A 22,125-nucleotide genomic window follows, 5' to 3' on the forward strand; every position below is an offset into this window, starting at 1 on the left:
CCTGTGGATGTGGTGTTTCCCTGGTTCTTCGTTTTGGCTGATTCAGATTGGATACTGGACTGAGTTGTTTGCCGCCTGCCTTGACCCTTGCCTGGATACTGGACTGAGTTGTTTGCCGCCTGCCTTGACCCTTGCCTGGATTTGGACTGTGTACCCGCCTTCGCTCAGAGGACGCCTTCGAGATCAGTTGCAGAACTCCACCAACCGGAGACAAGTTGCCTGGGTCCTCAGGTGGGTGTCATCTCTCGTGCCGGTCTAAGGGTCCACTACCATAACAACTAGTATCAGTAACATTGAATAGACTTAGTTTTTGGGTACTTGCCAGGTACTTATATAGCCTGGATTGGCCACTGTTGGAAACAGGATGCTGGGCTTGACGGACCCTTGGTCTGACCCAGTATGGCATGTTCTTATGTTCTTATAGCTTAACACATCAGTTCCATTGGCATACATGTACAAATCTGCCCATATATAAACCGCATTGGACCAAAATATGCCTCCAATGCGATCCAATAATAAAAACTGTCAAGAAAATTAATGAGATATTGTTAATTTTCTCTCTTGAAAAATAACAGACTGATCCATACAAAAACTATTCAAACCAAATATTCAAACCTATTTGTCAACAACTGTCCAAGAATCTTTCATATCACATTTCCATGCTACAAAAACTCTTTCATATCACATCACTGTACTTCAAAATGGTCATCACCTATAACCAACAATATAACACTATTAACGTTATTATTTTTAAAATGTATATTTATTTTTAAAATTATATTTATTTAAACAAATATATATAAGCATGCACACCATACATTATTCCCTAACAAACTAATGTTCACAAAAATAAAAAACCGCAGACAACTGCTCATTAATAATAATATATAGAAATGCTTCACAAAAATAATATTAAACTATTAATACATTCATTAAATATGTGTCTCTTAGTATACATATTAAGAGATCTTAAAACATATAACAAAGTATAATTTATATTCATAAATATCTTTTATTCTTATTTCATCAATGTTTCTTAACAGTGCAGATACCCAATAGTGTCCAAATGAACATTTAACATAAATCACATCACAAAATATCCCATAAAACAATATTCATTCACTCACCACAATCATACTATATTAAAATCCCCACCATATTGCACATATCCCAAATCACCTAATAAGCAAATGGAAAATTTACATAAAGCAGTAATCCCTATGTATGATTATTATACATGTACATATGCAATCTCATAGAACATACAAAGGCTTATAATCCTTCAGATCACAATTTTTCATATTTTTAATCTCTCATAAATGTTCCTCAGGTGTTAAGTACATGTATATTATTAATCCTGTATGATCACAATCCCTTTAGATTCACACACTTGTGAATCTAAAGGGATTCACACACTTGTGAATCTAAAGGATTGTGATCATATAGGATTAATAATATACATGTACTTAACACCTGAGGAACATTTATGAGAGATTAAAAATATGAAAAATTGTGATCTGAAGGATTATAAGCCTTTGTATGTTCTATGAGATTGCATATGTACATGTATAATAATCATACATAGGGATTACTGCTTTATGTAAATTTTCCATTTGCTTATTAGGTGATTTGGGATATGTGCAATATGGTGGGGATTTTAATATAGTATGATTGTGGTGAGTGAATGAATATTGTTTTATGGGATATTTTGTGATGTGATTTATGTTAAATGTTCATTTGGACACTATTGGGTATCTGCACTGTTAAGAAACATTGATGAAATAAGAATAAAAGATATTTATGAATATAAATTATACTTTTGTTATATGTTTTAAGATCTCTTAATATGTATACTAAGAGACACATATTTAATGAATGTATTAATAGTTTAATATTATTTTTGTGAAGCATTTCTATATATTATTATTAATGAGCAGTTGTCTGCTATTTTTATGTCCTTACGTGTTGATGGTTCATTATTGAGTTAAGGACTGTATCTTGCCCGTGTTGTTGTTACCACAAAAATAAAAACACACAATAAGTTCTCCAAATCCCTCAACCACATGACCACTAGGAAGAAATCTCATCTGAAAAATGCTGATCATACATGAAAGGATACGCATTGCCTTTTTTTAATGGACCATCATCCCTTCATTTTTTAAAAAAGGCAGTACCTACAACAAACGAAAATAATCATTATAACCCATGTTTTCAATTCCTTAAATCGGCTTAAATATAGGGAAGCAAGCCAAACATTACCTGACAACAAACCAATACTTCCTTAGGTAAAATACAATGACTAAGATCTTCATATATCTCAGCCAAAAAACACCAGCTAAACTAATCTCAGCCAAAAAAACACAGACATGCGAAGAAAAGAACACTGCCTTTTCAAAAGAAAATATGTCCCGCCTCTTTTTAGAACATAGGACAAGGAGTAGCCACAGTCAAGTCCCTATTTAGCCAATCACAAAAGAATGTTTTACAAAACCATGAATAAAATTACAATAAATTACAGAAAAATACTCCATTCTATCTCCTGATTCAGTCTATGAGGTTCCAAAGTTTGCCATTCAAAAATAAATCTTTAATCCTTCTGTTCAAAATTTTAGAAATGTTGCATAGTAATGATGACAGAAAAAGACCAAAATGGCCAATCTAGTCTGCCCAGCAAGCTTCCCAAGGTAGTAACTGCTGCTCATCTTGGGAAGCTTGCTGGGCAGACTAGATGGACCATTTTGGTCTTTTTCTGACGTCATTACCATGTTAATTTCAGGGTCGATGGAAACACTAGGCGAACTAAGCGATCGCCTAGGGTGCCACAGGTTTAGGGGAGAACGAGCAGCTACCTACTGCTTCCATCGGACCTGCTCAGAATTGTGAAAAAATTTTGTCCTGATTCCCAACACTGGTGGCAGCTGCAGGACCTAGGCAGGGCCAAAGAAAAGAAGACCGTCGCTGCTAGCAGCCGCGAGAGACCAGGCCGGTGGGCTGAAGACTAGCTGTTCAGCTGGGGGCCTTTCTGTGTGTGTGTGTGTATTTGAGATTGGAAGGGTGCTTCTGTGTGTGGGTGGTGTGTATTTGAGAAAGGGAGGATACTTTTGCGTGTGTGTATGTGGTATATATCCACTCTCCTCTTCGTCGATAGACATGCTGCTGGTGTCTGAAATGATAAATATCAAAGCATAATAAACATGGGCAGTGGTAGTAAAGGTAGGTCATTGGGGATTTAGTGGTCAAGCTTTATCAATTGAGCACTATGGATACAGACAAACTCATTTGCATGTACAATTAACATTGGTGCCACTGCATTTTACAATAAAATATAAATTAAGTAAAAGGAGTTGTTGCATGCAATGTGTGATCAACAATCACAATTTTGCCCTTTACTTTACTGGCATCCCTCTATAACTTGCTGCACATGTGTTGATTTTTCAGAGAAACTTACTCATCCAGTAAATTTAAATTTTTAATGTACATAAAAGACATCTGATATTTGGGAACGAAGTAGTGTTCAACACATGGATTAGTATTAATTAGTTGAATAGGCTAAGCTTTTTATTGGTTGAACACTGCATTCGTGAATCCAAATACACTCACCATCCAGTGTGCCATGCCGGGCATGGAGGGCCGGAAGCCACTCCCACGCCTTGCACCTGAGCTTCCAGGCTCCCTTCTTCAATGTTTCTATCTTTAGAAAAGAAACATTGGTACCTGAACTGTTGTACAAAGGGTGCTGGATTGACATAGTATAGGATTTCATATGTTTTTATACCCGAGAAATCCAACAAGCACTAATGTAAGACAATGTTTTGAATATTTCCTACTTTTTCTTTTCAGCCATTGCCATGTAGCTTTTACTAGACATGCTCCATCAAGAAATGTTGGCCTGGGCATTAAATGTCGTCCTGAATGCCAGCCAGGTCCAATCAGCCCATTCCTGGTCCTGCCGGCACCCTGCCGGCAAAAATATAGGTGATGCTCATCCTGGATTATAAATTGTGCCAGCAGGCACACATCCCCATCTGAAAAGTTGGGCAGTCTGCCCCGTGGCATTGTACTGTGGGCCCTGCACAAAATGGATGCCTGGTTGTAGCCATGGAGGATGGACATGCTAGACCATGCACAGAAAACCTCGCCTGTTTGGACGTCCATTTTCTGTGTTACGCCCAGAATTTAAGCATCCATCACAAGAACGCCTAAGGCCTGGAGGTATCTGCAAGATGGACACTCAAGACTCACGCCTGTGATGTCCAGGCCATGTAGGACAGACATCCTAGATCATGCACAGAAGACCTTGCCCGTTTGGACATACATTTTCCGAGTCACACCCAGGATTTAAGCGTCCATCACAAGGATGTCTAAGGCCTGGACGTAGCTATGAGATGGATGCACAAGCCCCACATCTTGCCAATGTCCAGGGCTTGGGCATCCACTATGGTCCTGTTTACCCACACCCAAATCTTGAACATCTTGCAAAGGCGCTTGATGCCTTTTATATATTTTATTATAATTTATATTTTATTATAATTTTTTTATTACTTTATTTAGTGGTAATTCAAAATACATTCAAAATACAACTAGATAACACTGAGCAGACATAAATACCACTTTAGGCCATCAAGAAACATTTAATCACAAGCTTCACATAATACAATCAATTTTAAATTGCATTGTTTATGTCCTTAGATGATTTTTGGGTAATAAAGTTGATTACTTTTTAATTTAATTTTGTTATTTGGTATTATGGCCTGGGTGACATGTTTCATCAAGTGTCCCACCACACTTCTGGTTCTCATACACGGTGAGAGGCTGAAAGGAGAGGAATGCCAGGGCTGAGGGCTTATGAGAGGGTAAGGGAATGGACATAGGGATCACACCTACATTAAGCCTGAGAACATAGTCCAATATTGAAATTCAAGTGAATTTATTTGTAGAATTACAAAAATGGGACAAAAATACATAATGTTGGGAACTAGTCCATCCATCAGCCTCTGATGGGGGGACTCATGCCAGCACTCGGACCGTCGGCTGCCAGTAATCAAAAAATGGCACCGATAGCCTTTGCCCATACTATGTCCCAGGGGCTACCGGTGCCATTGGTCAGCTCCTGTCACATGGTAGGAGCACAAGATGGCGCTGATGGCCATGTGACAGGGGCTGACCAATGGCACTGGTAGCCTCAGTGACATAGTAGGTCAAAGGCTATCGGCGCCAATTTGATCGAGCAGACAGCCCGACAGCACGGACGGAGAAATCCCTCGCGGGACCCCGCTGGACTACCAGAGATGTTAGTAAGTCTTGGGGAGGGATCAGGATGGTGGGGGGGGGGGGGGGTTTGTATTTAATGTATTAAAGTGAATTTTAATGCTTGGGGTGGGGTTTTTTTTAGCTTCGTTTTCCCACGTCGTTTTTTGGGCCAGTTTCGTTTTTCCCCGTTTAGTTTTTGGTCGTTTTTCCAAAAAACCAACCGAGGAAAAACGAACTTTACCTCGAAGCGTCCGACTCAAAAAACGACCCGGTAGAAAAAAACGAAGCTCATCTCTAATATTAGTATCATATCTAACTTACATGAGAAATTGATGATCCTTCGGCAAACCTCTGAACCTTTCACGGTGTTGTCCGCCTCAGCTGCCGGTTCTACAGGTGGATCTGGCAGTAAATGTTCTGCACCCTCCACTTCTATCCCAAAGCATAAAGCAATATTATGGAGCATGCAGCAGGCCATAACAATGCTTGAGACCTTTTCCGCACTGTACTGCAGGGTACCACCAGACCACTCAAACATCTGAATCAGCTTTTCAGCACACCAAATATACGCTCAATAACATTCCATATGCTGGTGTGTGCCTCGTTATAACACATTTCGGCCACTGTGTGTGAGGACAGGAATAGAGTTAGTAGCCATGGCTTACAGCCATAGCCACGATCACGTATAAAAGGGGAAATAAATATTACATTAACAAACACAGACAGGAATCCATGCAGCATATACTCAGTGGTCCAGAAATACTTTCATTAAATAAACAGTATACAACATACATCTTTTTCCACAATGGGCCCCGCATGCCTCCATCCCACCTGTCTGTCTATATCCCCAGCCCAAACAAATGTTACTTATCAAGCAGCCAGCCAAAACCATATCTTCCCAGTGGGAAATGGGTTGGATGTAGGAATCATGGCAGCTTCCTGGAAACCTTGACACTACATTCAGTATTCAAAGGCATGCATCACAAACAACCTTCACATTCATGGAATGGAATTGCTTGCGGTTGCAGAATGCATTCTCATGTTCCCATTTTGGGGACAATGCAATATGAGTGCAGTCTATTGCACCCAATACATTGGGCATCCCAGCTATTTCAAAGAAACTATGCCAGATCTCCAAAGGTTGGGTTGGGTCCTCAAGATAGGAGATGTACCACTTCATCTGCTTCATCATTTCCCTCAAGACTTGTCCTAAGTGACAAGAAACAGAGGACTGATACACCCCGGAAGCGATACCAATGATATTTTGGAAACTTCCAGTGGCAAAAAATTGTAAAACACAGTAAAGTTTCAACAACCCAGGCATGGCATGGTTGTGATTAGAGACAGAGTCAAGATCACTTGCAGGTCCTCATAAAGGGCAAATATTACCCCAGAGCTGAGCCGGTATCTTCACACCACATCTGTTTCACACAATCCAAGGATGGTTATCCTTGTATGAATGATACGATGCCAGCAGGGTCTTCAGATGGCTCTGGGCTATACCTACGAATAAACAAAAAGGAACATAAGACATGCCATGCTTGGTCAGACCTAGGGCCCATCAAGCCCAGCATCCAGTTTTCAACAGTGGCCAATCCAAATCACCATTACTTCACAATTAAAGATAACCACCAGTTAGGAATAACAACTGTCCACTAATCCATGTAAATATAACTTTCCCCAACTGACTCCTACAAACCTGAACACAGGGAGGCAATGGAAGGACAAAGGAATAGGCCACATGTAAATAGTATAAACAAGAAAACCAACAATTAATGGAAGGGCATGCATTATTTGTATGTCCATGTGCAAACCACGTGTGCTGGCACTCTGGACCTGGACATCCAGGCCTTGGGTTCTCGAGCACACGCTTGTTATGGTCACCTGAGTCCTGTTCTGGACCTGGATGTCCAGGACTTAGGTGCATAGATACACGCTTGTTACGGTCACCCAGCTCCCACTCTGGCCCTGGACGTTCAGAACATGGGTGTACATTCGTCAACCAACTGGTATTCCAAGTTTACTGGAGTTATTTGCTTACCTGCACCTGTTGTCTTACATTCTCTGTTATGGTCGTGGATCCCTGAGCTGAGGGGGCGTTCGCACCACCTGTGAGGAGGAGCCTCACAGGTGCCCACTGTCGGCTGGCGAGGCCGGGGAAAGCCTGAGTCCCCGCTGGGGCTTCACCACTACCAGCCCTTGTTCCCCACAGGTTGAGCCCTTGGGTATCGGGGCTGGCTGGACTTACGTGGGGTCTCAAATGTGGTGAATCTCGCTGTCCGAAGTCCAAGCATGGTCTGGGCAGGCGGCAAATCACATAATCCATAGTCCAAGAGTGGGTCTGGGCAGGCGGCAAGTTCGTAGTCCGTAGTCCAAGCATGGGTCAGGGCAGGCAGCGAATCATGTAATCTGAAGTCAGAGTATGGGTCAAGGCAGGTGGCGGGTTTCGTAGTCCATAGTCCAAGCATGGATCAGGGCAGGTGGCGAGTCTCGAAGTCAGTGGTCCAGGCAAAGGTCCGAGCAGGAATACAACGGGTCAGGAACAGAACCGGAACAAGATTCTCCATCTGGCAAGGTCTGGAAGCAGACCTTGCCTAGATATAGGCCGAGGTCAGGGGGTGCAGCCAGGGGCACATCCCGGCAAAGCTCCTTTAAATGTAAATGAGTTGTGCATGCCTAAGGCTGCCAGGGAGCAGAGGAAGACAGATGGCGCCGGCCATGCTGGGAAGGCCGCGCCGGCGACGGAGGCTCAGCATGGGGTAGGATGTATCCGCTACGGCTTGCAACTGCCACCAGCGTCCCCGAACCAGCCGGAATGCCGGCGTGAAGCTAGTGAGTTAAGGGGGCCAGCTGTGGAGGGCCGCGGCCAATTCTCATCACATTCTCCGGATTGTTTGTTTGAATAATCACTCTCCTTTGCCTTATTTACACTCGCATCCACAAGAGAAAAGTCATGAAGGCAAGAAAATTAATATAATCCATTCTTGAAATATTTGAAATTGCACAGAAACCTTACAGGAAAGTCTGCTACCGCTGCCACAATAACACCAGGGTTAAGTATGGTGCAAAAATACTTGTAAAAAAACTTGTTATGGACGTACTTGTTTTGGGCATGCATTACTACATGGGGAGTAATAGTTAATTGGCTCATTTAAATGCAATTTAAATGCGATGGGCACTATTCGCTATGCGTTGGATTACCCACACGTTATGGACGTGCTAATCACTGTTTAGCATGGGGCACACATTTAGAGCATCCAAGGTGCATGTAGGGACAAGTTGGTCATAGCACTTGATATGGCATCGACCCGTAAGTCCCCTAAAGCCATGAATGGGAATACATAAGACAGTTTAGCATTTTATCTAATGACAGCAGAATGTTCTAGTGTATTGATTGTCACCCCATAAAGGATAAACAACTCTTCCTACAAATACATTACTTAGTGCTGAATGAGAAGATGTTGCCCCCACTAAAATTGTGCTGCCCTCAGAGATTGGGACTTTGTATTTTAGTTTCCCCCACATCAAATGTTCATGTCTAGGTAAAAGAATTACGCTACAGTTCAGCACAACAGTACCTTACTGGGAAGGTAGTTTCCTTTCCAGGGGTCGATATTAGCCAGCATGTCCAGGAATGATCTTTATTTATTTATATTTTATTTTTATTTAAAATGTATAGCCACCAGCACAGATCCAAAGGTGTTCCTGTCAGGACTGATGAGGGATTTCCAGTGTTCAACCTTCTTTAGTTGTCGGATCAAATGTTTTATAAAAGTCCTAATTACTATGCCTTCACTTTTCCCTAACACCACAAGCATGGGCATCCATGATCTATAGCCAAAGATAGTAATTCAAGTTCACATTTGGGCTTTGATTGTTTTCCCTCACATCCTATCAAAACAATTTACGTGGGTTCAGTAGCTGCACTGGGTAAAACTCCTTGCTGCTGTAGCCTGGTCAGTCATAGCTCTCACCTCAATCGATTCTTGCAGAGTGACAGGGATATAAAATAAATCATCCAGTTTGCCCTGGTAATATGAAAATTCACTTTCAAGATCTTTAGTATTATCTGGGGTTGTAATTTGCTCACCTACATCATCCTCTCCTAGTACATGCACTGTCTGGATTTCTCTGGTCAAGACTGCTGCTGGACTGGTGCAGTCAATTCCCTTTCACACTGTAACATCTGTGGACATTCCTGATTCTTATGGCCTGCATTGTAGCAAGTAAAGCAGAGATTATTCCTCATACAGTGAGTCTTTGGATCCCTGAATACTCTACAAGAGGATCTTGATTGGCTTGGTAGTGCAGGTAAACAATCCTGCTGCCCCTGTTTATCAGGCTCTTGAATAGAAAATGTTTCCTAGTAAAGTTATCAACCTTTCCATTGTGGCCTGTTAACTATCTCCATTTCTGACCTGAGGAGGTAAATGGTCTATAGGTAACTTAGCCAGATAAGTCCTTATTTATCTGGCTAATTGCATTTAATATCGGTCTCTACATATCTAAACCAACAAACAGGTTTAGGAAAATCCTTTTACTTTACAATTTCTTCATAGCTTCAAAAATAAATACCAATGCTGTAATGGAATGAGAGGAATAAAGGATGGATGTGGGCTACTACTAAGCTGCCATATTAGGAGACTGTTTCTTTATTATTATTTTATGGCATTGATTTTGTATTAGTGTTTCATTTTAGTTTAGTTTTATTATATTTAATTTTTGCAGTCCTAGATATCATGGTATTTGTTTTGTATTTTAACTTATGCTATTTTAGTAGATAGATGCCATGAAATTGATTTATCTTGTCATATTTTATGGTTATTGTACTAGCTGTTTATATGCTCATGTTTATTTGATATTATACATGTACACTGCCCAAAAAGTATTATAATGTGCAGTTAAAAAATACAATAAAATACATTTTAAAATAAGGCCAGCATGGTGGCTAAGTTAGTAAATACTGAACACCACAATACTGAAGGTCCTTGGTTCTATTCCACACCTCAAGTTGGCAGGGGCCAAGGATACCATAGAAACAGTATTCACAGCCCCTGGGGAGGAAGTCCAGGTTAATTCCTAAGGGTGACAGACAGTGACTAGATTCAGGTCCTATGAATGCAGGCTTCCAGAAGGAAAGCAGGTTGTATTTACAAATTCCAGCCAGAAGAATTTCAGGGTCTGCATTCCTGACTTCTCAGTTAAAAGTACCATTAATACTTTTCATCTATATAGTGCTATTTAGACTCATGACACAGAACAAGAAGAAACATTTCTCTTCATTTCAGATATCTATTCAAAGTCAAGGCTGAACTGTAACACTGGAAGAAGCCCACACAATTGCTGCCTCATTGCATAGTTGCATTTACTTATGTCAAGCACTGTCTAAAAAAGTAAAAAATATGTAAGAATTCAACTCACCATCTACCCCAAGCCAGGCAGCTCGCATTCTTAACAGCCAGACCATGCTCTGAGAGCCTCCCCTGTGATTCACCAGTCTTGATTTAGAAAATTCAGTTTAAACTACTTGCATTGACTTTTCTATCTCTTTTGAGTATGTAGCCAAAATAGCACGACCCTATCTCTAATTTGTGATTTGTAAAAGATGAAGTAAAAAAAAGTCTCATAATTACATAGTAACATAGTGAATGATTGCAGATCAAGACCAAATTGCACCATCTAGTCTGTCCAGCAAGCTTTTTTTTTTAGGATAGCAGTTACTGCTGCTCCATGCAGGCTATCCCCAAGCAGAAATGTAGGTATAATAGAAAAATTACCCCCAATTCTTCATTTCCATTCTCTAGCCAGCAGGGATGCTGTGTTTGTCCCATGCCCTTTTGAAGTCCATTACCATTCTTGTCTTTACTTCTTCTTCCGGGAGGTCATTCTATGCATCCACCAATCCTTCTGTGAAGAAATATTTCCTGACATTGTTCCTACATCTTCCCCTTGGAGTTTAATATCATGACCCCTAGTTCTACAGCTTCCTTGCCATCTGAAAATATTTGATTTTTGTACATCATTAATTCCTTTCAGGTATTTGAAGGTCTGTGTCATATCTCCCCATCTCCAATCTCTTCTAGGGTATATATATATTAAGATCCTTCTGTCTTATCTCATATGGCTTTCTGTACAGACCCCACACCATCTTGGTTGCCTTTCTCTGGACTGCTTCCATTCTGTCCTTTTCCTTTTTGAGATGAGGTCTCCAGAACTGAACACAATATTCTAGGTGAGGCCTCACTAAGTATCTTACAGTGGCATTATCACTTTCTTTTTCCTGCTGGTTATGCTTCTTTCTTTTGATGCAGCACAGCATCCCTCTGGCCTTAGCCACCACTTTGTCACGTTGCTTCTCCACCTTCAGATCATCCTACATGATCACCCCGAAGGCTCTCTCACAATTTTTGCACATCAGTCTTTCACTCCCCAACACATACAACTCCTTTGAAATGCAGTACCCAAATGCATGACTCTGCACTTCTTGGCACTAAATTCCAACTGCCAAACCATCAACTACTTATCAAGCTTTCTTAGGTCACTTCTCATTCTCTCTACTCCTTCAGATGTATCCACTCTATTTATTTGTTTTATTTTTTATTTTTAATGTGCTTATGATTTGACAATATTGTGATAGAGGTTTATTTTATGTTACCTCATTATGGGCCTTATTTTCTAAGGCTATCGCATGCTTGCGCTACCTATATCAGGGCGGAGTCGGCCCCGGAAGAGGAGGAGTTGGGGCGTCACCGGGGCCGACTCTGCGAGGACGGCGCGGACAGTGAAAAGGTAAGGATCCTTTTCGCTGCCTATTTCGTGCCGATTAACTACACCTTTTATGGTGTAAGTAATATGTAATATGTTTTATGTAATATGTAATATTTTATGTAATATGGCGAAATTATGAGCCTATGAATTGTACGCTTGGTTGTTGCCAAATGAGGACTGAGGACACATTATGTTTCAGCATCTAGTTCAATCCCAAAATCTGCTGCCCATACTGAGGCTAGTGATGACAATATATGATAGTCAGTAATGGAGTGTAGAAATTTATATAAAGTGGCTAGCGTCTGTTTGCCCTTTTTGTAAAGTACAAGTAGTCTTTGGAAGGGACCTGACGTGTAAGGCCTCATAGTAAGTTGGATTTGTTTGTACATAAAACTATGGAGCTGAAGGTACAACAGGAAATCCTTAGCCTGAAAAATAAGTCTTGACAGTATTGAAAGGAAAACATGTGTTTGTTGGGATGGTCAGTATTAAAGTCAACCAGATTGCCAGTCCAACATAGCAAAAGATAAGAATGTCAGCTGCTGTCTCCAGCACAACAGCAAGCTCTCCAGTTGCAGGCAAAAAAGGTGCCTGTCGGCTTCTTAGGGCTTAGATGCACAAGGCTTATTTTGCCGCATCTTCAAAGTGTACTGCTAATATATGTAAAGCCTGAAAAATTCAGCCAAGGAGGATGTCCCAGAGTCTTATTGCTCAAGCACAAGAAATATCAATGCAGCTCCTTGCCTTCAAGTTGTGTCTGTTCCACCATCCTGTGCAGGCAGGGTTTGCAAAAGCACCTTTGCTTCTTGTTCTGATTCGGACCATTTAATTCCCTGATTGGTCCAGAATTTTAGTTTTGCCGGATAGAGTAAAGCAAAATGCAGCTGTCATTTTACAAGATTAGCACAGATCAACCCAAATACTTTGCACTTAGCTGACACACTCGCAGAAAAATCTTGAAAAATGATAATCTGCCTTCCATCAAAAGAGAGCTCCTTGCGCTTGTGATATTCCTGCATTATGTGGACCTTATGGGAAAAATTTAAAATTTTCGCCAATACAATGTGTGGTTTGGATGGGTTCATGATCACTGCACTACCCGATGTACTCATTTGATCTGCAAAGGTTCCTTCAGGTCCAACAGACTGAGCTAGTGGGCAGCCATTGCTCTAAGATATCATGCAATTTCCCGTCTGAGATGTTATCTGCAAAGCCCAGGAACCACAAATTGGAGCGCTGAGATCAGTTTTCCAGATCATCGATCTTCAGCTCCTGGGCTTTTCCACTTTCGCTGTCAGCGTGTGCATGTGATATTCAACCAGGGCCAAACCAGCCTTCGATATTATCAAAGCAGGTCTGGAAATCAGAATTTTTAACCTCCTGAATCTGAGCAGCTAAATCATCAAAATGAGTTGCTAATGCTGCAACAACGGCGGTGGTCAGGTCAGTCACAGCTGCCACATTAAGGGCTACTTGTGATGTCTCTTTGGCGGCGGTCATTTTCCCCTCTGCGATACTCGGCCTCTCCTTTTCTTTTTTTGCAGTCTGGGTAGACATAATCTGCGGTAGCCCCCCGAAATTGTCCAGCAGATTATAAACCTCTTTACCAGAGTTGTGGCACACAGAAAAGGAAGGTTAGGATCCAGATGTTGCTGGATCCAGAGGGAAGGCACTCAGAGCCTCGGGAAATACAACCTTCCCTGATTATAGCATCACGTGGTCTGCCCTGAAGTATTTGTTTAATATTTCTTCTTTATCTTTCTCCACCTCTTGCTCCTTGTCTTGAGGAAATCTAAAGTTTTAGTGTATCTCTCTGTTCAATATATTTTAATTTAGCTTATAATATTTTTTTACTGATTTTTGCTATACTTGTTATGCTTACTATGAACACTATTTTAGATTATAAGAATGAAAGATATATAAACAAACTTGTATAAGGTTGTACATTATTAAAACTTTTGGCTCCATGGACAAGATAAAAGATAATTATAATTGGTAGAAAACTGATTCAGTATAATGATATGTGATCCTTTCTTATAGTAACAAAAATGTGCTGTGCTTGTAGGTAATTGCAAATAGGATCTAAGTCATGCTGACCTGTTAACTGATCATGATCTAAGATGTGTAAGACATACAGTATGATGTTGAAGTAAAATGTGGAAGTGAAACTGTGATTGGTATGTCTGAAATGTTTTGCTGAACATTGACTTTGTAGAAACAAACAGTATTTAAGTCTGATTGTATGTATTGGATTTTGGGAATGTCCATTGAGAATTTGCTCAAGGTGTGGTATTCTCCAATATAATATTTTTCCAATGTAAATATTACATTAAGAACATAAGAACATGCCATAATGGGTCAGACCAAGGGTCCATCAAGCCCAGCATCCTGTTTCCAACAGTGGCCAATCCAGACCATAAGAACCTGACAAGTACCCAAAAATTAAGTCTATTCCATGCTACTGTTGCTAGTAATAGCAGTGGCTATTTTCTAAGTCAACTTAATTAATAGCTGGTAATGGATTTCTCCTCCAAGAACTTATCCAATCCTTTTTTAAACACAGCTACACTAACTGCACTAACCACATCCCCTAGCAACAAATTCCAGAGTTTAATTGTGTGTTGAGTGAAAAAGAACTATCTCCAATTAGTTTTAAATGTGCCACATGCTAACTTCAAGGAGTGCCCCCTAGTCTTTCTGTTATCTGAAAGAGTAAATAACTGATTCACATTAACCTGTTCTAGACCTCTCATGATTTTAAACACCTCTATCATATCCCCCCTCAGCCGTCTCTTCTCCAAGCTGAAAAGTCCTAACCTCTTTAGTCTTTCCTCCGAGGGGAGCTGTCCCATTCCCTTTATCATTTTGGTCGCCCTTCTCTGTACCTTCTCCATCACAATTATATCATTTTTGAGATGCAGTGACCAGAATTGTACACAGTATTCAAGGTGCGGTCTCACCATGGAGCAATACAGAGGAATAATGACATTTTTTGTTTTATTCACTATTCCCTTTCTAATAATTCCCAACATTCTGTTTGCTTTTTTGACTACCGCAGCACACTGAACCGACGATTTCAATGTGTTATCCACTATGACGCCTAGATCTCTTTCTTGGGTGGTAGCTTCTAATAAGGAACCTAACTTTGTGTAAATGTAACATGGGTTATTTTTCCCTATATGCATCACCTTGCATTTATCCATATTAAATTTCATCAGCCATTTGGATGCCCAATTTTCCAGTCTCAGAAGGTCTTCCTGCAATTTATCACAATCTGCTTGTGATTTAACTACTCTGAACAATTTTGTATCATCTGCAAATTTGATTACCTCACGTATTTTTTTCCAGATCATTTATAAATATATTGAAAAGTACGGATCCCAATACAGATCCCTGAGGCACTCCACTGCCCACTCCCTTCCACTGAGAAAATTGTCCATTTAATCCTACTCTTTGTTTCCTGTCTTTTAGCCAGGTTGTGATCCATGAAAGGACATCACCGTCTATCCCATGACTTTTTACTTTTCCTAGAAGCCTTTCATGAGGAACTTTGTCAAACGCCTTCTGAAAATCCAAATATACTACATCTATCTACTACTATCTATCTATCTACGTCTTTATCCGGAGAATTGATGGACCAGAGGCAACATGGATTCACCAGGGGAAGATCCTGTCAGACAAATCTGATTGACTTTTTTGACTGGGTAACCAAGGAATTGGACCAAGGAAGAGCGCTCGATGTCATATACTTGGATTTCAGCAAAGCTTTTGATACGGTTCCGCACAGGAGACTGGTGAATAAAACGAGAAGCTTGGGAGTGAGTGACAAGATGGTGACCTGGATTGCAAATTGGTTGACGGACAGAAGACAATGTGTGATGGTAAACGGAACCTTCTCTGAAGAGAAAGCGGTTTTAAGTGGTGTACCGCAAGGATCGGTGTTGGGACCGGTCCTGTTCAATATCTTTGTGAGCGACATTGCGGACGGGATAGAAGGTAAGGTTTGTCTTTTTGCGGATGACACTAAGATCTGCAACAGAGTGGACACGCCGGAAGGAGTGGAGAGAATGAGACGGGATCTAAGGAAACTGGAAGAGTGGTCGAAGATATGGCAGCTGAGATTCAATGCCAAGAAGTGCAAAGTCATGCATATGGGGAGCGGAAATCCGAATGAACTGTATTCGATGGGGGGGGGAAAGGCTGACGTGCACGGAGCAGGAGAGGGACCTTGGGGTGATAATGTCTAATGATATGAAGTCTGCGAAACAATGCGACAAGGCGATAGCAAAAGCCAGAAGAATGCTGGGCTGCATAGAGAGAGGAATATCGAGTAAGAAAAGGGAAGTGATTATTCCCTTGTACAGGTCCTTGGTGAGGCCTCACCTGGAGTACTGTGTTCAGTTCTGGAGACCGTATCTACAAAAAGACAAAGACAAAATGGAAGCGGTACAGAGAAGGGCAACCAGGAAGGTGGAGGATCTTCATCGCATGACGTACGAGGAGAGATTGAAGAATCTAAATATGTACACCCTGGAGGAAAGGAGGAGCAGAGGTGATATGATACAGACTTTCAGATACTTGAAAGGTTTTAATGATCCAAAGGCAACAACAAACCTTTACCATAAGAAAAAAATCAGCAGAACCAGGGGTCACAATTTGAAGCTCCAGGGAGGAAGATTCAGAACCAATGTCAGGAAGTATTTCTTCACGGAGAGGGTGGTGGATGCCTGGAATGCCCTTCCGGAGGAAGTGGTGAAGACCAGAACTGTGAAGTACTTCAAAGGGGCGTGGGATAAACACTGTGGATCCATAAAGTCAAGAGGCCGCCAATGAAGAGTGGGTGACTCGCCAGAATGATGGCTACTGCCTGGAGACAATACCCTTATTCAATAAACATACACATGGTTACTGTGACTCCAACATCATTCTAAGCTTCAACAGCAAGAGGAAATGTGGAAAAAAGGATTTGCACTCACAAAGACGGGAGTAGCTGGCTTGTTACGGCGGTTACTACCCCAAACCAAATATCCAAATTACTACCTCCACCTTCCTCTATTCCTGATGCCTTTCAACTAGCTTGATCACTCCATTCTTATACTTCACTTTCAATGCATATCCAGCATAGTTCTCTGCTTCAACAGCAGGGGAAAAGAAAAACTGTTACTTCACACATCCAGCAGAGCTCTCTGCTTAAACGGCAGGGGAGAAGAAAAAAGGGTTCACACTCACAAAGCGGGGAGTAGCTGGCTTGTTACGGCGGTTACTACCCCAAACCAAATGTACCTGATACTTCACTCTCGACGCATATCCAGCATGGCACTCTGCTTCAACGGCATGGGAGAAAGACTGATACATCACAAATTTCCAGCATAGCTCTCTGCTTCAACGGCAGGGGAAAAGAAAAACTGATACTTCACGCATATCCAGCATAACTTCAACGGCAGGGGAGAAGAAAAAAGGATTCACACTCACAAAGCGGGGAGTAGCTGGCTGGTTACGGCGGTTACTACCCCAAACCAAATGTGCCTGATACTTCACTTTCAATGCATATCCAGCATAGCTCTCTGCTTCAACGGCAGGGGAGAAGAAAAAAACTGATACCTCACGCATATCCAGCATAGCTCCCTGCTTCAACGGCAGGGGAGAAGATAAACAACCAATAAGGGCTATATAACATAATCTGGGTAAAAACAAATAAGCATGGGTGTAGCTTGCTTATTGCGGCGGTTACTACCCCTACTACCTCTAACTAATCAAGCTAGATATTTCACTTGGATGCAGCTCCATCACCGCTCTCTACATTAATGGTGGGGGTGGAAGGGAATTAGAACCAAGAGCTAAGAGAAACAGATAAGTATGGGAGAAGAAATGAGGGAAGCTTGCTGGGCAGACTGGATGGGCCATTTGGTCTTCTTCTGCCGTCATTTCTATGTTTCTATGTTTCTATGTTTATTAACTCCTTTAAAAATGTGAAGCGGATTTCTCAGCCAAGACTTGCCTTGGGTAAAGCCATGCTTACTTTGTTCCATTAAACCATGTCTTTCTATATGTTCTGTGATTTTGATATTTAGAACACTTTCCACTATTTTTCCTGGCACTGAAGTCAGGCTATCCGGTCTGTATACTAGTTTCCCAGATCAGCCTGGAGCCCTTTTTAAATATTGGGGTTACACTAGCCACCCTCTAGTCTTCAGGTACAATGGATGATTTTAATATATAGGTTATAAATTTTTACTAATAGGTCTGAAATTTCATTTTTGAGTTCCTTCAGAACCCTGGGGTGTATATCATCCAGTCCAGGTGATTTACTACTCTTCAGTTTGTCAATCAGGCCTACCACTTCTTCTAGGTTCACCGTGATTTGGTTCAGTCCATCTGAATCATCACCCATGAAAACCTTCTCCGATACGGGTATATCCCCAACATCCTCTTCAGTAAACACTGAAGCAAAAAAATAATTTAATCTTTCCGCGATGGCCTTATCTTCTCTAATTGCCCCTTTAACCCCTCGATCATCTAACAGTCCAACTGACTCCCTCACAAGCTTTCTGCTTCAGATATATTTTAAAAAGATTTTACTGTGAGTTTTTGCCTCTACGGCCAACTTCTTTTCAAATTCTCTCTTAGCCTGTCTTATCAATGTCTTACATTTAACTTGCCAATGTTTATGCATTATCCTATTTTTTTCTGTTGGATCCTTCTTCCAATTTTTGAATGAAGATGTTTTGGCTAAAATAGCTTCTTTCACCTCCCCTTTTAACCATGCCGGTGATCGTTTTGCTTTTTTTCCACCTTTCTTAATGTGTGGAATACATATGGGCTGTGCTTCTAGGATGGTATTTCTTAAAAATGACCAAGTTTCTTGCATACTTTTTACCTTTGTAGCTGCTCCTTTCAGTTTTTTTCTATTTTTCTCATTTTATCAAAGTTTCCCTTTTGAAAGTTTAGCACGAGAGCCGTGGATTTGCTTACTGTCCCCCCCTTAGAGTCATTAATTCAAATTTGATCATATTATGATCACTATTGCCAAGCGCCCCCACCATTGTTACCTCTCTCTCTCCACTGAGAATTAGATCTAAAATTAGATCTAAAATTGCCCCCACCATTGTTACCTCTCTCTCTCCACTGAGAATTAGATCTAAAATTGCTCCCTCTCTTGTCGGTTCGTGAACCAATTGCTCCATTAAGCTATCATTTATTCCATCCAGGAACTTTATCGCTCTAGCATGTCCCAATGATACATTTACCGAGTCATTATTACCGCACTACCAATTTGGTTAGCTTCCCTAATTTCTCTTAGCATTTCATTGTCCGTCTCACCATCTTGACCAGGTGGACGGTAGTATACTCCAGTCACTATAGTCTTCCCCAACACACAAGGGATTTCTACCCATAAAGATTCAATTGTACATAAAGGGGTAGGTTTTATAAAGTTGTGCACACGCGGACTTTTGTTCGCGCACCAGGCGCGAACAAGAGTACGAGGGATTTCAATAGATACGCACGTATCCATTAAAATACGGGGTCGGTGCACGCAAGGCTGCCTAAAATCGTCAGCCTATGCGCGCCGAGCCGGGCAGCCTGCCTCCGTTTCCTCCGAGGCCACTCCGAAATCGAAGCGGCCTCACAGGGAACTTTCCTTCGGCCTCCCCCCACCTTCTCCTCCCTTCCCCTACCTAATCCACCCCCCCCCCGGCCCTATCTACACCCCCCTACCTTTGTCACGAATGTTATGCCTGCTCGAGGCAGGCGTAACTTGCGCGCACTGGGCCGGCTGCCGGCGTGGAGGCCGTAGCCACACCCCGGAATGCCCCCGGGCTGGAACCACGCCCACGGCCCTGCCCCCGGATGACGCACTGGCCGTGTCACGCCCCCCGACATGCCCCTGATGATGCGCCAGTCGCGACATGCCCCCGACATGCCCCCCCCCCCAGGAAAGCCCCAGGACTTACACGCGTCCCGGGGCTTTGCGCACGCCGGAAGCCTATGCAAGATAGGCTCGGCGCATGCAGGGGGGGTTTGGGGTAGGTTTTCGGGGTTATACGCATAACGTACACGCCTAACCCTCTGAAAATTTACCCTTTAGTCTCATGCAGGATGTTTATCCTGTTGGACTCTATGCCATCCCAGACATAAAGCGCCACACTGCCTCCCGGGTGCTCCTCTCTGTCCTTGCAATATAATTTGTACCCCAGTATAGAACTGTCCCATTGGTTATCCTCCTTCTCCCATGTCTCTGAGATGCCAATTGTCTATGTCATCATTCACTGCTATACATTCTAATTCTCCTATCTTATTTCTTAGACTTCTGGCATTAGCATACAAACATTTCAAAGTTTGTTTTTTGTTTGTATTTTCATTCTGTTTTTAATTGATAGGGATAAGTTTGAATTTTTTAGCTCAGGTGAGTTTTTAGTTACAGGCACTTGGGCTACTTTTCTAATTATTGGAACCTCACTGTCGGGATGCCCTAATTCTAATGCATCATTAGTATCCTTTAAGGATACCTCTCTCCGAACCATGCGCTGCTGAGCGACTGTCGGCTTTCCCCTTTGTTCTAGTTTAAAAGCTGCTCTATCTCCTTTTTAAAGGTTAGCGCCAGCAGTCTGGTTCCACCCTGGTTACGGTGGAGCCCATGCCTTCGGAAGAGACTCCCCCTTCCCCAAAAGGTTCCCCAGTTCCTTACAAAACTGAATCCCTCTTCCTTGCACCATTGTCTCATCCATGCATTGAGACTCCGGAGCTCTGCCTGTCTCTGGGGACTTGCGCGTGGAATAGGGGGCATTTCAGAGAATGCTACCCTGGAAGGTTCTGGATTTAAGTTTCTACCTAAATTTGGCTTCCAGAACCTCCCTCCCACATTTTCCTATGTCATTGGTGCCCACATGTACCACAACAGCCGGCTCCTCCCCAGCACTGTAGATTTGTACTGCAACAGATCCAAGTCTGTTTTAAAATTGTGGAAATAATTACCAGGTTCTAAAGCAAATTAAAGGGAAATCTTAAAAACCTGGAGGGCTGTGATTGGTTGTCTGTTCCTATATAGTGCAGCCATTTTAGTAATCTGTGGAGTCATTTTGAGTTAGCATCAGAGAGTACAGTTATTCCATTCCCTGATGAGGCCTCCCAGCATTATCCTAAATTTTAATTTTGAAGACATTCCTCTCTGTACACATCCTGCCAGAGGGTTATGATGTATTTAGTAACAGTGAGATAGATTTTTGCCAGATTCCTTTTGGGGCAAAAGGGCTCTCAACTCAGAGGCCTAAAAACCTGTGAGCCTAATCTACACCCTAGGTGAGGCAAGTACCAATGACAGATCCTTCTGTGTGAAATTTTTGATGTCCAAGATGAATCCTGACTTTTTTCAGAAGGGACTCCTGCTTAAACCTTTGAAGAAGGTTCTCCTCAGACACAATGGACAAGGGTTAACCTGGGAGCTTTAATCTACTCCCTAGATGGGGCAAGCACCGGGGATAGTGAAACTGCAGTCACTGAGAGATTTTTCAGAAAGCATTTGGATATTGTTTTGTGGGAAGGTATTTTTTGGACTCACCCTCTCCCACCGGGTTCCCGGGCTGGGGTAGCTTGGTTCCCACATTCTAAAGTTATTTTCCTGCAAGAGAAGTCACTAGTATCAACATTGTGGAGAAGGACCAAGATCGAAGAGTTGATAAATAAGCAGAATAGGATACTGGGGGTTTTTGTGATGGCATTTAAGCCTCTGTAGTCAATGCATGGTCAAAGCGACCCATCATTTTTCTTGACAAAAAATAATCCAGCTACTGCTGGTGAGGAGGGGGGTCTGATAAATCCCCAAGCCAGGTTCTCGTGGATGTACTGAGTCATGGCCTCTGACTCTGGTTCCAATAAGGCATAGACACTTCCCCTGGGGGGACTTTTTCTCGGCAGTAATTCTATTCCACATTCGTAAGCGCGATGTGGAGGTAAGGTCTCTGCTTGTTGCTTGCTGAAGACGTCCGCAAATTCGGTGTACTGATGGGTTAACCCAGAAGGAATAATCGCTGAGCAGGAGATACAAGGCATGAGTGGCTTAACCCGAAGCAAGCAGTTCTGGTGACAGTAAGAACTCCAGCTGGCTAGCTG

This window comes from Rhinatrema bivittatum, chromosome 2 (assembly GCF_901001135.1).
Source record: "Rhinatrema bivittatum chromosome 2, aRhiBiv1.1, whole genome shotgun sequence".
NCBI lineage: Eukaryota > Metazoa > Chordata > Amphibia > Gymnophiona > Rhinatrematidae > Rhinatrema > Rhinatrema bivittatum.